Raw genomic sequence first — 13,649 nt, 5'->3', positions numbered from 1 at the left:
TATTTTACATTAATTCTCTTACATTTTTTGCATCGCCTAACAGAAAGGAAGAATTGTGTTAAGGACAATAAGTTTTGATTTGTTTTCTCTCTCTTTTCACACTATGTTAGTTTCAAAGGGTTATTTCGGTTTGAATCTAAGTGTTTGCTTGTTTAAATGTTGTGAATGAACGGCATTACCGATATTGATGAGTGAAAGGTCGGTGCTGTTTGTTGATTTTGTGATCCGTTTGGGATGTGAATTTTTTGAATTCCGAAAGATCAAGGATTATTATGGCTACCAAAAAGGATGAATCACAACATGATTTTACTGATTTTTCTTCGTTTTCGGTTGAATTTCAAGATGGTTTACACAAGGCTTTGATGTTCATTCTCAAGAAGCAGAAAATGTAGCAAAATTTTGTATTTTTAATGGAGATTTTACTTTGTTTTTCTTTTATTTTCAAAAAATAGCTTGCAAAAAGGAAGATCCGTCTAAAACACAGCTGGTTTGATTTTCTCTTTTATCCTAATTCGGTTTTAGGAGAATTTGGTGTTCAGAAACAGAATATGTTTTAAAAACTATAATGTGATTTAATGGATATTTTACATTATTTTTTATCAGAAAATGACAGGTAAAAAGGAAGAGTCACCTCAAGCACAATAGGTTTTGATCGATATCTTCATTTTCTTTTTCCTTTAATTTTTTCCTGTTAATTTTGTTATTGTTTTCAGAAGATTTTGTTGGTCAGAAACAGGAAAATGATACTTTGGGATTTTACTTCATTTTTTAAAAAATATTATCGATCATACACTAGCAAAAACGGAAGAGCCTTGTGAAGCACCACTGGTTTTTATACATATTATTTTCTTCTATTTTCTATCCGGGTTAAGAAAATTTTGGTGTTCAGAAACAGAAAAAGGAAGACAAAAAACTACATATTGAGACCTGAGTTAGCGTATATTTTACATTAATTCTTTTATATTTTCTGGATCGCCTAACAGAAAGGAAGAATTATGTTATGCACAACAAGTTTTGATTTGTTTTCTCTCTTTTCTGTTAATTTTCTATTCATTTTATGAAAATTTTGGTGTCGATGAACTAAGAAAATACCAATAAAAAAGGAAGAGCCTTCTCAAGCACAAAAGGTTTTAATATATCTTTTTGATTTCTTTTTCTTCTTTAATTTTCTATTAGAAAAATAAACCATGATTTCACTTGGAGTTTTACATTATGCTTTTATTTTGTTGATCAGAAAATGACTAGAAAACAAGAACTGTCTCAAGCACAACTGGTGTTGATAGAAATACATTTGTTTTCTTCTGTTAGTTTTGAAAAGAATTTGTTGTTCAGAAATAGGGGGAAACTACATTGTTGTTTAACGGAGATTTTTCAGTAATTTTTATTTTTATTTATTTTTCAGAAAATGGAAGAGTCATCTCAAGCGCAACAGGTTTAGATGAATCTTGCTTTCTTTTCTGGTTCTTTTCTCAAGTAAAGGATTTCAACTATCAGAGAAAACAAAAGATAAAACTCTTTTTTTTAGTGGAGATTGGGTGTTGAAAATCATTTTTGTTTTCCCTCAAGGGAGATGCAGCAACTACTGCTGCTCCTTCAGGTGGTGCCACAGGATCAACGGAGAATCTGAATTCTCGTGGTGGCAACTCTGCCAGCTCTCCCCCATCTTGAGTTGTATAGTATTCTGGGTTTTTAATTGTTGATTGAAAGTTGCACGAGACCATTTATTCCCTAAATTACCATGCAGTCATCTTTGTCATCCTCAAGACGGTGCTTATAATCATCTTTATCTATGATTTATCTATATACCTTATCTATTTTTTTAATCATTACTTACCTGTAATAGCAGTTATTCTATTTTGATATTATCATGCGGGCACGAGGAATTTTGATGTAAGAGAAAAAATAAATGTGTCTTGTATTTTAAGTACATTACTAGATTGTTTCCCTTCCAAAGTTCTTTCTTACATTGTCCGCATTCCAGAGTTTTTGAAGCATGCATTTTTCAAAATTGTGAAAGTTAGTGCATTTCAAGGTTTAAAACTTTCTCGCAGGTTTTAAAGAGTGGTTCGCTTTTTCTATCATCAAAAGGTTTGTTTACATTGCTTTTTCAATTTACTTTAGTTAATAATTTTCCTTTCACCTTACGTTTTGTGAAGCACCGGTTTTACTTATATTTACTAGAAAAATGTGCATTATGAGGTTTATGTAGGAAGTTAGTCCCACGATAATGGCTTGGATTCCTATCGATTATTTTCTTTTCTATTTTTTTGTTTGATTTAAGGAATTTGATGGACATCATGGGAGAAAAGGTGGTTCATTCTAACACATACTTCATTGGTTTTCTTCAGAAGTGATCTTGTAAGTATTTGAAGTCTGCCAGATTGTCAGTCTCCATGTTGATACTTGTTTATCTTGGCACAACTCAAACGATGCACTATTTTTCAGACTATCTGGCTTTAGGATCCCCGAGGATGATACTAATTTGCTATGATAATCTTTTATGTGGCTATTAGTGGCTAGAATATATCTTAACCAAAAAGCTGAAATAATGATAGTAATTTGCTATTACTATTTTTTATGTGCTCTAATTCTCCCTCAATCTGAAACGTCTGTTCAATCATTCCTGTTCTGAAATGACTATTAGCGGCTTAAATAACTGGAAGCATATCTGGAAGGATATTAAGCCGAAGTTGGAATAACTGGCCTAAAATTAAGTTTTTAAGGTGGCTCTAAATCCATGAAATATGCCTAGAGAAAAGAATTAAATGCTAATTTAAGTGACCCATTAGTAATTTGTACGGACGCAGTTTTTTAGCATGGTAGAAATGATTGTTATCAAACACTGTCAAGTGCCAAAGAAGGAAAGATGGGAATTCATTAGAGTATGTATTTGGGTTAAACTTAATGATGCACCACAAGACTAGTGGACATGGTATTTCGAGAGCTTCACCTCGAAGAGTAATATATTAAAATGATTTAACTATTGTTCCGGCTGAGGAAAGGATTTGGGCTAGAATATTGGAGAAGAACTGGAGTATGCTATATTTTTACATGGTATATTTGATAGCTTCACCTTGAAGAGTAGTATAGAAAAAGGATTTAACTATTGATTCAGCTGAAGAAAGGATTTGGGCTAGAATATTGGGGAAGAACTGGAGTATGATATAATTTTACTAGATGCGTTGATAATTTATTGGTTGGATGTTAAATCCTGCTATTATGTTGTTCTCCTCTCAAAGTTTAGTGCAGAAATCGATTTCCCTCTCGCTGATTTTTGTTTACTTAAGATATTATAAGATTAATATACTCTTGCTAACTTTTCAGAATGCCAGTTCTCAGAAGGGGAATGAAGTGAATTTAACTCTTGGCGGTATTGATCTCAACAATTCAGGCAAGTTGGCTTGCATTTCTGAAAATATTATCAATTCGTGATATCTTCTTCAAATTGTGAATGTCATTAAAGTTTGAAATGTTTACTAACTCATGGTACCATTCAAAATTTCTAGTGTGGTTGTCGAAGCTGATAAAAAACCTTATTACCGTACAATTTCAAGATGGCCGAGATGGACGAACCTTCACACTCAAGGTTGTTCATTCATTCATCATCTATAATTTCTCCTATGATTACTTCTTTTTTAACTGTTTTGTGTCATACTTTCCTATAAAACTGTTTAGAGCTTTCTATTTGACCTGCATATATCAAGATTCTGCGGAAACAGTGAATGATCTTCCTCCTACCTAAAGATGATCAAATGAATCTAACCAAAGTTGAGCTTTAATGAAAGCTGAAAAATTGGTGACTGACCAAAACCACCGTGTAAAGAGAAAGCCCTGAACAGAAAATTTTCATATTCGGTATATAAGTTTTATACAAGTAATTCACTCGATGCCCTGCTGGTAGTTTTCTTTATCCTCTGGAACCCGTAATTAACGACTGACTTTTCCAAATTACTGTTTTTAAAGGTCGAAATGCACTTATTATCTAATATTATTGGAAAATTCAATGCTTATTCAACTGAAAATAACAGTGAGATTTTGGGAAGTCATGACATGACGGTTCCTTCTGCTTGATGTTGCAGGCTGAAACTTCGGAGGATTTGTACAAGTGGAATGCTGAACTTGAGAAAGCTTTGTCACAACCTGCAAGTTCTGCAGGGGACAAAATGGCATCTGTGGGAATGATCAGGCATATGCAGTTGATAGTTCTAAGGAACCAGGTAAGTTCCATCCAGCTTTTTTAAATTAAATTTTGTATACCTTTGAATGGACTCTGTAGAAGCTTCATTCATATCTAGCTCCCAATGTAAACACTGGAAATATTGCGTGATATAAGTTCATTAATCATAAAGTTCAGTATGTTATTGATCGGGAGCCTTATCTGAGAGTTATTTTTTTTTTCTATGTACCCTCCTTTTTCTTTCTAGTTTTCCTTTATCTCTTCATTTTGTTATGTTTCTTTACAAGCATTCCAAGTTGTTTCTAGGTTCTAATTTGCTTGGCTGTTTTGATTTATTTTTCCTCTCATTTGAGATATTGATGCTCTCTTTCTCTCTGTTAGTGAATGATAAACAGCCTGAGAGATCCACAGTCTTACACAGACCAATTTTACTTGCACTGGAAGATGTTGATGGGGCTCCAACATTTTGGAGAAAGCCCTAAGATTTGTAGAAGAACATGGTGAGTTGTTCTTTTGTTTTAATTGTTGCAAACTGAAGTATATGGAAAAGTTCTAATTCTATATACTTGCTGTCTCTAATGTATATAGTCTAGTAAATATATGTGCATACCGTTTTTTCCTTTCAAAGTCCCAAGATATCCATATTCTAGATAAAGTTCCTGCATGGCTAACCACTGCTTGTGTCTCATATGTTTGTTTCAAGAATTTTCTACATTGTTTGCAAATTTAGCAGCCTGAGAAGCTGCATGTGTCATGTTAATTTCAGTGTTTAAGTCACATGACAAAGAACTTTTATTCATTTCCATTGAGCTCCTTTTAATTGTGTTCAAATAATTTCACAGGAGTCAAAGTAGAAGGGATCTTGAGGCAGGCTGAGATGTTGAGGATGTTGAGCGCCGAATTCGGGAATTTGAATAGGTTTTGTTTAATACACACTGTCCTTGACTATATTCATTTTTGACATTGCTTTCAGCTTCCATAGGTTATGTTCTTTTCTTACACGTTGGATTTATTAATTTAATATTTAATGTTTGGCTGCAAACAATGCTATCAAAGGTAGCTTTGTAAGAACTTAAATTTGAATTGCTATTCACGTATGGAAATTTTCTTACTTTATAGGACAGAGGAAAAAGCCACGATACTTTGTATGTTTGTAGTTCTACAATGCTCTCTGTTCAGTCTTTGAACTCTTTTTTTGTGATGCCTTATCTTTTTGCAGGAAAAACTGAGTTCTCTCAGGACGAGGATGCACATGTTGTTGCTGACTGTGTCAAGGTATGCCTTACTAGTTTCCACAATGTTTTTTCATTCAAGTTGCATCATATTCTTCTGGTATTTTGTTGTTTAATTTGCTTCATGCTATTTTCCAGTATGTAATTCGAGAGTTGGCATCAGCTCCTGTCCCTGCATCATACTGCAATGCGCTACTAGAAACATGCCGTAAGTCTTTCATTGAACTGGTTTTTTGTTTTTTCTGTCTTAACCTGAAATAAGGTCATAACATGCTTTCCACTATTGGATCTTGATGCCTCTAATTCTGAAGGTAAGTATATGTTGGACAATCCTTATCGGGTGAAGTTCTTGTATTCTGAATTGGTTGGATTGGTAAGGAATGCTGTGGAAATAGTCTGGTTGCATTTTTGTGAGCTCTATGACATTGCATTTTGGATGATATATTACCTAGCTGTTATTATTTTTGAAGATTCAATTTTTTTATTCTGTTATTGGACATCATACAATGAAATGGAACCGACCACAGTGCTAGAGTCAATGCTATGCGTATGGTAGTATTGGACACGTTTCCTGAGCCAAATCATCGCTTATTACAGAGGTAGCTGGTTCATCACTGTCAGTCCTTGATCTTTATAGTATAATGCTTTTCTTACTACAAATTATTTTCCGTATGCAATTTTTGCATTTATTTCCTGAGCATTATAGATATTTTTTAAAAGAGAGCTGTTATTGCATATGGGCGTTAAAAGAGAACATTACAGTTAACAGTCCATGCATGTATAAAATTAGAAAACTTCATTAAAGATAACCTATGAACGAAATAGACATAAAATGATAAGTGTAATGAAATTTGAGGCCAGAAGTTTCACACTTGTTTAAGTCACTTCTGTACAGAGTATATATAGACATTAGCCATGAGTAATTGTTTTTCTATGTTGGAACTTGATAAATTAGATTCATTTTGAAAGCCATAACCGAGTTACGTCTGCATTGTTTGGCTTTTATACGATTTTCACTTAACTTTTTTTTGGGGGGGGGGGGGGGGGAGGGGTTGTCAAATTCTTCTCCTTTACTTGTCAATTTCTATACGCCTACATGATTGTAGCTTCTATCTGGATGAGTGAACATATTATTTTAAGCTGGTTGATTATCCACAATTTCTTGTTGATACAACAAATCTTATGGTGTGAAACCCTCTGATTTATGTCTTGGTCCTTTCTTAATGAGTGAGTGGGAAATTGGATATAATATCTTGCAGAAGACATAAATATAGAAGCTACAATCAATAAGCCTAGCACACCAAAACTTCACATACTGGAAAGCAAAATACATCTCTTAACGTTCTGTAGTTTTCAACATTTAAGTTTTATTTTTGAAAATGATGATTGAAATACATTTTTGGGAAGGATAAAAAAGAACTGAGATTTAATCTTATTTCCAAAATAAAGATATTATCTTCATTCTTTGCTTTCTCGGCTTCTAACTGCCTCATCCATATTTATCTTTTCTTTTTCCTCTCTTTTAGAATTCTAATGATGATGCAAATTGTGGCTTCTCACAAAAGTAAAAATCTAATGAGCTCTTCAGCTGTGGCGGCCTGCACGGCACCCTTACTTCTTCGCCCCCTTCTATCTGGTGACTTAGATTGAAACCGATTTTGATGTGGGTGCTGATGCTCAATGCAACTGCTGCAGCCAATCATGCTCAAACCATTGTTATAACATTATTGGAACATTATGATAAAATTTAGGGTAAGCTGCAATTATTGTCATCGTTGCACAACTACCTCTAATATGGTTTTCTGTAGTCACTATACAGGCAAGCGTGCACGCCATAATTCTATGAGTTGTAAGGCTTTTTTTTCTTTAGTTCAGAATCGATATGTTTTATTTCTTTCTATTATTTTTGAGCAAGCACGATCATTAAGTCAATTGTTCGTGTTGTCCTGGATGTATGTGCTATTATTGTCACAGATCTAAAGTGACTAAATTATGACCGTCTAAAGGTGGAATTTTAATACAGTTAAGCTGAGGTTATTATATCCTCCCTACATTCTTTCCTTATAATATAGTAATATTTCTAATTCTTGTATGGTGTTAGTATTTTTTAAAAAAATAAAAAAAAAAACGATGAGAATTTGGCTGTTCTTGTTCCATGTTCCAATTTTTTATTACTTAGTTTGGTTTTGGTTTATACATTGCAATTATGAGCTCAGCATTTTGTTGGCAGGAAGGCTGTGTTTCCTCTTGTACTCTGACTCAGAAGAGATTAGAAGTGAAAGTGAGGAAGAAGCTGATGATGATGATGAGTCCTATGCAGATGATGAACGTGAGGACGATTCACAAGGGTCTGATGATGATAACAACTCTGTTGAAAGTGGAACAGGCAGTGAGAGTGGTCAGTCTGTTAAAAGTGGTGATGATAAGGTTTGTTCCCCTGCTTTCCTACCCTGGCATTTTTGTTTTACAAACTTGATACAAATTTCGGGACTATTACCTCTGTTTAGTGCAATATTTCTGCTGAGCTCATAGGTAACCAGATTTATATTCTCATTTTACATTTTTAATGACTTTGTAGCTTGTGTATCTGCTTCATTTGTCACCATCTGGAAACTCAAGGTTTCTTTTGTTTGATCGTTTGTATGACTTTGCTTTCCCTTTGAGTTTATGCTTGCGATATGAACTTGACTTACTGCTATCAGAATATATTCCAAATTAACTTTGCACACCTTATATCAGGTCATGTTTATTTAGTTCTCTATCTTTTTCCCCTTATAAGAATCATGTTTCTCTCTTTGCTAGTTTTTGTCTGTAACTTATAGCTGTTTTCTTGCTTTCTGTGGCCACTCAGTTCAGATTTTGTTTATTGTTTATGTTTAACTTGAAAAAGGTGAAAGAGCAATAAATCAGTAATAAAAAGAGAAAACACTACACTTGCATGAATTGAAAAATAAAATTGCAGGATTCTGAATCTTCGAGCTCTAGTTCAGCAACTGAGACCAATAAGCCTGATGAGTTGTCAAAAGGTGTTCATGGAGTAACGAAGTTGGAGGATGCATCAACTCGTCATACTTCAGTCTCAAGCGCCACAGAACCCCCAGTTGTTGGAAATGGACCCGGCCACCATGTTAGGCATTCAACTGTTCGGGGAAGGAGTAGTGTAAGTTTTTGTTTTCTTCATTCATGACGTGTTCTGCTTTTGGCCTAGTTGATTTTTCTGTTAGCCAATGAGTATTTCCAAGCATTAATTAAATTATTGTTGCAATGTGTTAATAATCTTGTACTAACTAATTATTTGATTTATGTGTTTGCTTTACGGGGAAACAAGAAGGTATCCATGGGTTTCACTGATCTTCCATGTGAGGAAGAGTAAGTGATGTTCCCATGATCTGTAGAAAAAAAAAGATCTTTATATAAATTTGTCTGCTGCACGTTTTCCTGGTTATATTACTCATGCAGACCCATAGAAGTTCCAGATACTTCTAAAATCCTCTCTCATGCTTAGGGTGAAGCATCTACCCTTTGCATAACTAATTTCCAAAGTCAAAAGTGGAAAAGCAAAAATAATGTAGAGCTGACCTTTGTATATTGTTACGATATCTCTATTTTCTTTTGTACTTAACTGATTTTGACTCAATTTTAGGGCTGCAGTTGAGTCACTTGAGTCTGAAAAATTAGAGTTACAAAAGAGACTCACGGAAGAGGTCCTGCTTTAACCACCCTTTCTAGTTATTTTTATCACATGTTTTTGAAACTTTTCATACTAAGTCGTCTTTCTAATATAGATTGAAGGAAATACAACTCTTGAAGCCAGCTTGGAAAAACGAAAGAAAACATTGCAGGAGCAACGGCTTGCTCTTGAGAAAGAGGTATGTTTCATGCATTGTGTTAGGTTGCATTGCAGTCTGTACTAACTAAGAAGCATATTATGGTCCTAAGAAAACAAATATATTAAAAGCAACCTTTTCTGCTAAAATATTTTTAAATTTTAGTTAGAGATCTGTTTTTGCATTTCTAGAATGAATAATTACATATTTGGTAATGTATAGAACGTTTATGGAATCTAATATTTATTTAATAGTTAGTTGCATTTAGTTAATTACATATTTGCATGTATGGAATCTGTTTTGCAGTGGTGTCAAACTTGCCCGTATTGTTTTTTTTTGAACATTTGACCACTCAACGTTTAGTTTTTGGTCAAAAACAATCAACAGTGGATGAAAATTGTCAGTCAATTGACGGTCAACGCCTGATGCTGATGGGACACGCACACGTGGAGGAAAAAATTGACATGGATGTCCAGCTCATAGTGATTGATGACGTGGCACTATCACGTCATATTTTTAAAAAAAGTAAAATTTGTTATTTATATTTAATTAATTCTTACCAATTAGAGAATGACATGTGTCACTCTCGGGTTGATTTTTGGTTAATGGAATTATGAAAATGTGAAATGCATGGGAAGAGACTCGATGAAACTTGGGGTCTAAAGGATGAAATGAAGTTCACTTTGCCACCAAACCAGACTACTTATTTGGTTACTTAATGAAATAAAACTTAATGAAATAAAACTTATTTAATAGACGATTCAGTTTGAACTTAATGAAAAAAAACTAAAACACGAAACCCTAAACCTTTTTTTAATAATCTCATCTTCCTCCAACCCTTTTAGAAGTATCCTCATCTTTGACATGATGAATTGACGAAAATGTGTACTTTGCGACGACGCTAGAGGATCGCAGACGGTATTAGTCGTATTCTCAAAGCCGACCCTCGGTTGTTCTCTCAAGCCTTCTGGTCCGGAGACGACATTTTTTACGGCAGTAGACTCGTACACTTCCATGAACTTCTAAGGGTTGCTGATGATGATCTTCGACTTTCTTGCCTCTCAAGCTCCTCTAATGACATGTTGGAGGAGCATGCAAGTGGGGGAAGCGTCGATGGCAAACTATGGTTTTGAGATGCTCAACTATGGTTTTCATGGTCGGTCTTTCTGATGGGTCCATCTGGAGACATCTTTGTGCAATGTCAGCCACTGTACGGGCAGCTTTCATAGGAAATCGACCTTAGGCTCCATGATGAGTGATAGTCTGCAATCATCAGCTAGGAATGGCCGGCTCCACTTAACTAGGTTCCTCTCTTCCTTGGGATGACGATTGTCAAGGTTCTTCCATTCAGTGAGTAATTCAAGTAGAACGATTCCGAAACTCCAAACATTGCTCTTCGGAGTTAGCCGTCCTCCCTCCAGTGTGTCCACAGAGATATTTGCCACAACCTGCATAGAGAGAGGGAGAATAATAACTCAAAAAAGTAAATTTGTGTAGTGTAGAGAGTTGAGATAAACACATAACACCACAATTTTTCTTCTTCAAAGAATAACTATAGATAAAAAAAACTTGAAGATCAATTGCATAGAAAAGTAACTTACAACTGAATTACTGGATATCTCTTCTGTCTCCAGGATATGACCGACGCAACCATATCCCGTAAGCTTTGCACTGAAATCCTTTCGATCTGTTTGAGTCTACTGCCGTAAAAAATGTCATCTCCGGCCAATCGAAAGGCTTGAGAGAACAACCGAGGGTTGCTTTGGGAATACGACTAATACCGTCGGCGAACCTCCAGCGCCGCCGCAAAGTACACCTTTTCCGTCAAGTTATCATGTTAAAGATGAGGATCCTTCAAAAACTTTTGTTCGGGGGATGAGGTTAATCTGCAGAGACCAAAACGGTTGGAGGAAAATGAGATTATTAGAAAAGAGTTTAGGGTTTCATGTTTTAGTTTTTTTTCCATTAAGTTTAAATTGAATCATCTATTAAATAACAACAACAAAACCTTATTCTCATATGCAATGGGGTAAAGGGAGGTAGGGTAGTAGGTTGTCCCCAATGCATGGTTAAGGGCAGCTTCTATGGAAGACCTCCGGCAGCCAGAAAATTAAAAATAAAGATAAAATGCAATGCATGTATAAATAAATAAGTAAAATGCATATTTGAATAGTCTTCATATACAGTCTTCATATGCGCGTCTGTAATAGGAAGTAATCCCTGCATAATAATCTCTACATATAGACAGAAACGTAAAACCCGACTAAAATTAAAAAGAGAAAACATGAAGAGAATGATACACAGAAGTCAACGATAGCAAGCTACGAGAAGGAATAAAGTCAAATGGGTTAAAACCTAAACTAAGGCAACACTAATCCGCTACCCTAGTTCTAAGCCTTCATTAATTCCAATGACAGAAACGTATAAAAAGTAGAAGTCATGGAAATTACTACAAAGGCATTAAAAGAATACGTAAATGTTACACCATATGGATGTGACCCGCACTAATCGGCTACCCTGGTCTTAAGTCTCCATAATTTCCTATCAGAGGTCATGTCCTCGGTAAGGGCTAAATCCTTCAAATCAGATCTCAAGCAGTCTTCCCACTTCCGCCTTGGTCGTCCTCTCCTTCTGGCACCGTCGACTGTAATCAACTCTACCCTGCTGACCGCATCCGACGGTTGTCGCCTAAGGACATGCCCAAACCACCGTAGTCTTCCCTCCCTCAATTTTTTAGATACAAGCACCACCCCCAAGGACATCCTAATAGCAGAGTTTGGTGTCATGTCCCACAGAGTCCTACCACATGCCCATCAAAGCATTCTCATTTCTGCGGCCTCCATCCTCCTTATGTGATCCTTCTTGATTGCCCAACATTCTGATCCATACAGCAGCGCTGGTCTTATTGCCATTCTATAAAATTTTCCTTAAGTTTTTGAAGCACTTCTTGTCACACAAAACTCCAGTAGCAGCCCTCCACTTTAGCCATCCCGCTTTTATACGGTGTGTAACGTCATCATCTACACCCCCATCCTTTATACGGTGTGAATTTCATTTCATCCTTTAGACCTGGGTTTGAGTCCTTACCCATGTATTTCACATTTTCATAGTTCCATTAACATTAATTAAATATAAATAACAACTTTTATTTGTTTTAAAATCTGACGTGGCATTGCCATGTCATCAATCACCATGAGCTGGACATCCACGTCAACTTTTCCTTCCATGTATGCGTGCCCCGTCAGCATCAGGAGTTGATCGTCAGTTGACTGACGGTTTCCATCCACTGTTGGTTGTTTTTGACCCAAAGTTGAATGATCAAATGTTTCAAAAAAAATAATATGGACAAGTTTGACACCACTGTCAAACGTTAGGATTATTTTATTGCATTATGTCTTATTTTTTTCATCGCAAAGTTCTATGGTAATTTTATGTGAATGTCCCTGTTTTGATTGCTGCTCCTGGATGTACTTATATAGGTTGCAAGATTAGAGGAAGAGCTTCAAAGGGCAAGAGAAAAGAGGATGGCTGTTTAAGCAGGAATTAACCCATCTCAAGGGCCCACATCTCCCCTCGTTAAACTTGACGAAAAGGTAGACTCACATACATTTTGAGGCAGCATAAAGTTTCCTAGATTAAGAATGGAATTTATTCGGGTAGTTCTGCTATGACAGTCTAATTTAACAAACAGTGACTTTGAAATGCAATAAAAACCATAACATTTTCAACCTAAAATTTTACTTTTTTACTAACATTTTCGATTAAACCTAAAATGTTACGAAGAATGTAACATTTTCGGTTGCCAACCCAATATATTATCAAGCTGTAATGCAGTTTCTAGAATTTGAACCCATCACCAACGAAGGTTTCTGGTTCAACATCAATTATGCTTATTCCAGTGCATAGTCGGTAATGAACAATATCATTTTTATATAAAAGCTAGTGCAGTCGTTCAGAGTCAATTCCTCAACTTCAGCTCTTACAAAACTGACAAATGGACTCAACAACTTGATGAAGGAGCTTCGGAGCCAGACTGCAAATGAAACGGCTGGCATGGAGAAATGCAGTGATTCAAGTCTAGCAGCTCCAAGCTCCTCAGATAAAGGCAAAGGAGTGGAACCTATCAAAACTGTTAAAAAAGGGGATAAAGGAAAAAGAGCAGAACCAATCAAATATGTTAAAAATCCAGAAAAAGGTAGAGGACCTGACATTAGCCAATAACTCTAGAATCCAGGCAATAATTAGGCCCAGTCTCTTGCTAGTTGGATTATTTAATGAAGTGTACCGAATCTGCTGATGATGGTGCTTTAGAACGCGAGGAAAGTTTACCAGAGAGGGATGTTATTGTTGGCGGGAGAATGATTGGTGATGCCCATATTAAGAGCAAGAGGAGAGGTTGCTAACACTTAAATC

At 35.5% G+C, this 13,649-nt stretch overlaps 1 pseudogene; it reads left to right on the top strand.

Annotated features, from left to right (window-relative positions):
- The first annotated feature begins 1,405 nt into the window (after positions 1-1,405).
- Positions 1,406-13,639, top strand: LOC120120924 (annotated as a pseudogene).
- The last annotated feature ends 10 nt before the right edge of the window (positions 13,640-13,649 follow it).

The sequence above is a fragment of the Hibiscus syriacus genome, unplaced genomic scaffold (assembly GCF_006381635.1).
Source record: "Hibiscus syriacus cultivar Baekdansim isolate YM2019G1 unplaced genomic scaffold, ASM638163v2 tig00110348_pilon, whole genome shotgun sequence".
In the NCBI taxonomy this organism is placed as follows: domain Eukaryota; kingdom Viridiplantae; phylum Streptophyta; class Magnoliopsida; order Malvales; family Malvaceae; genus Hibiscus; species Hibiscus syriacus.
Note: the sequence above shows the minus strand (reverse complement) of the source record. Positions and strands in the feature narration are given on the sequence as shown.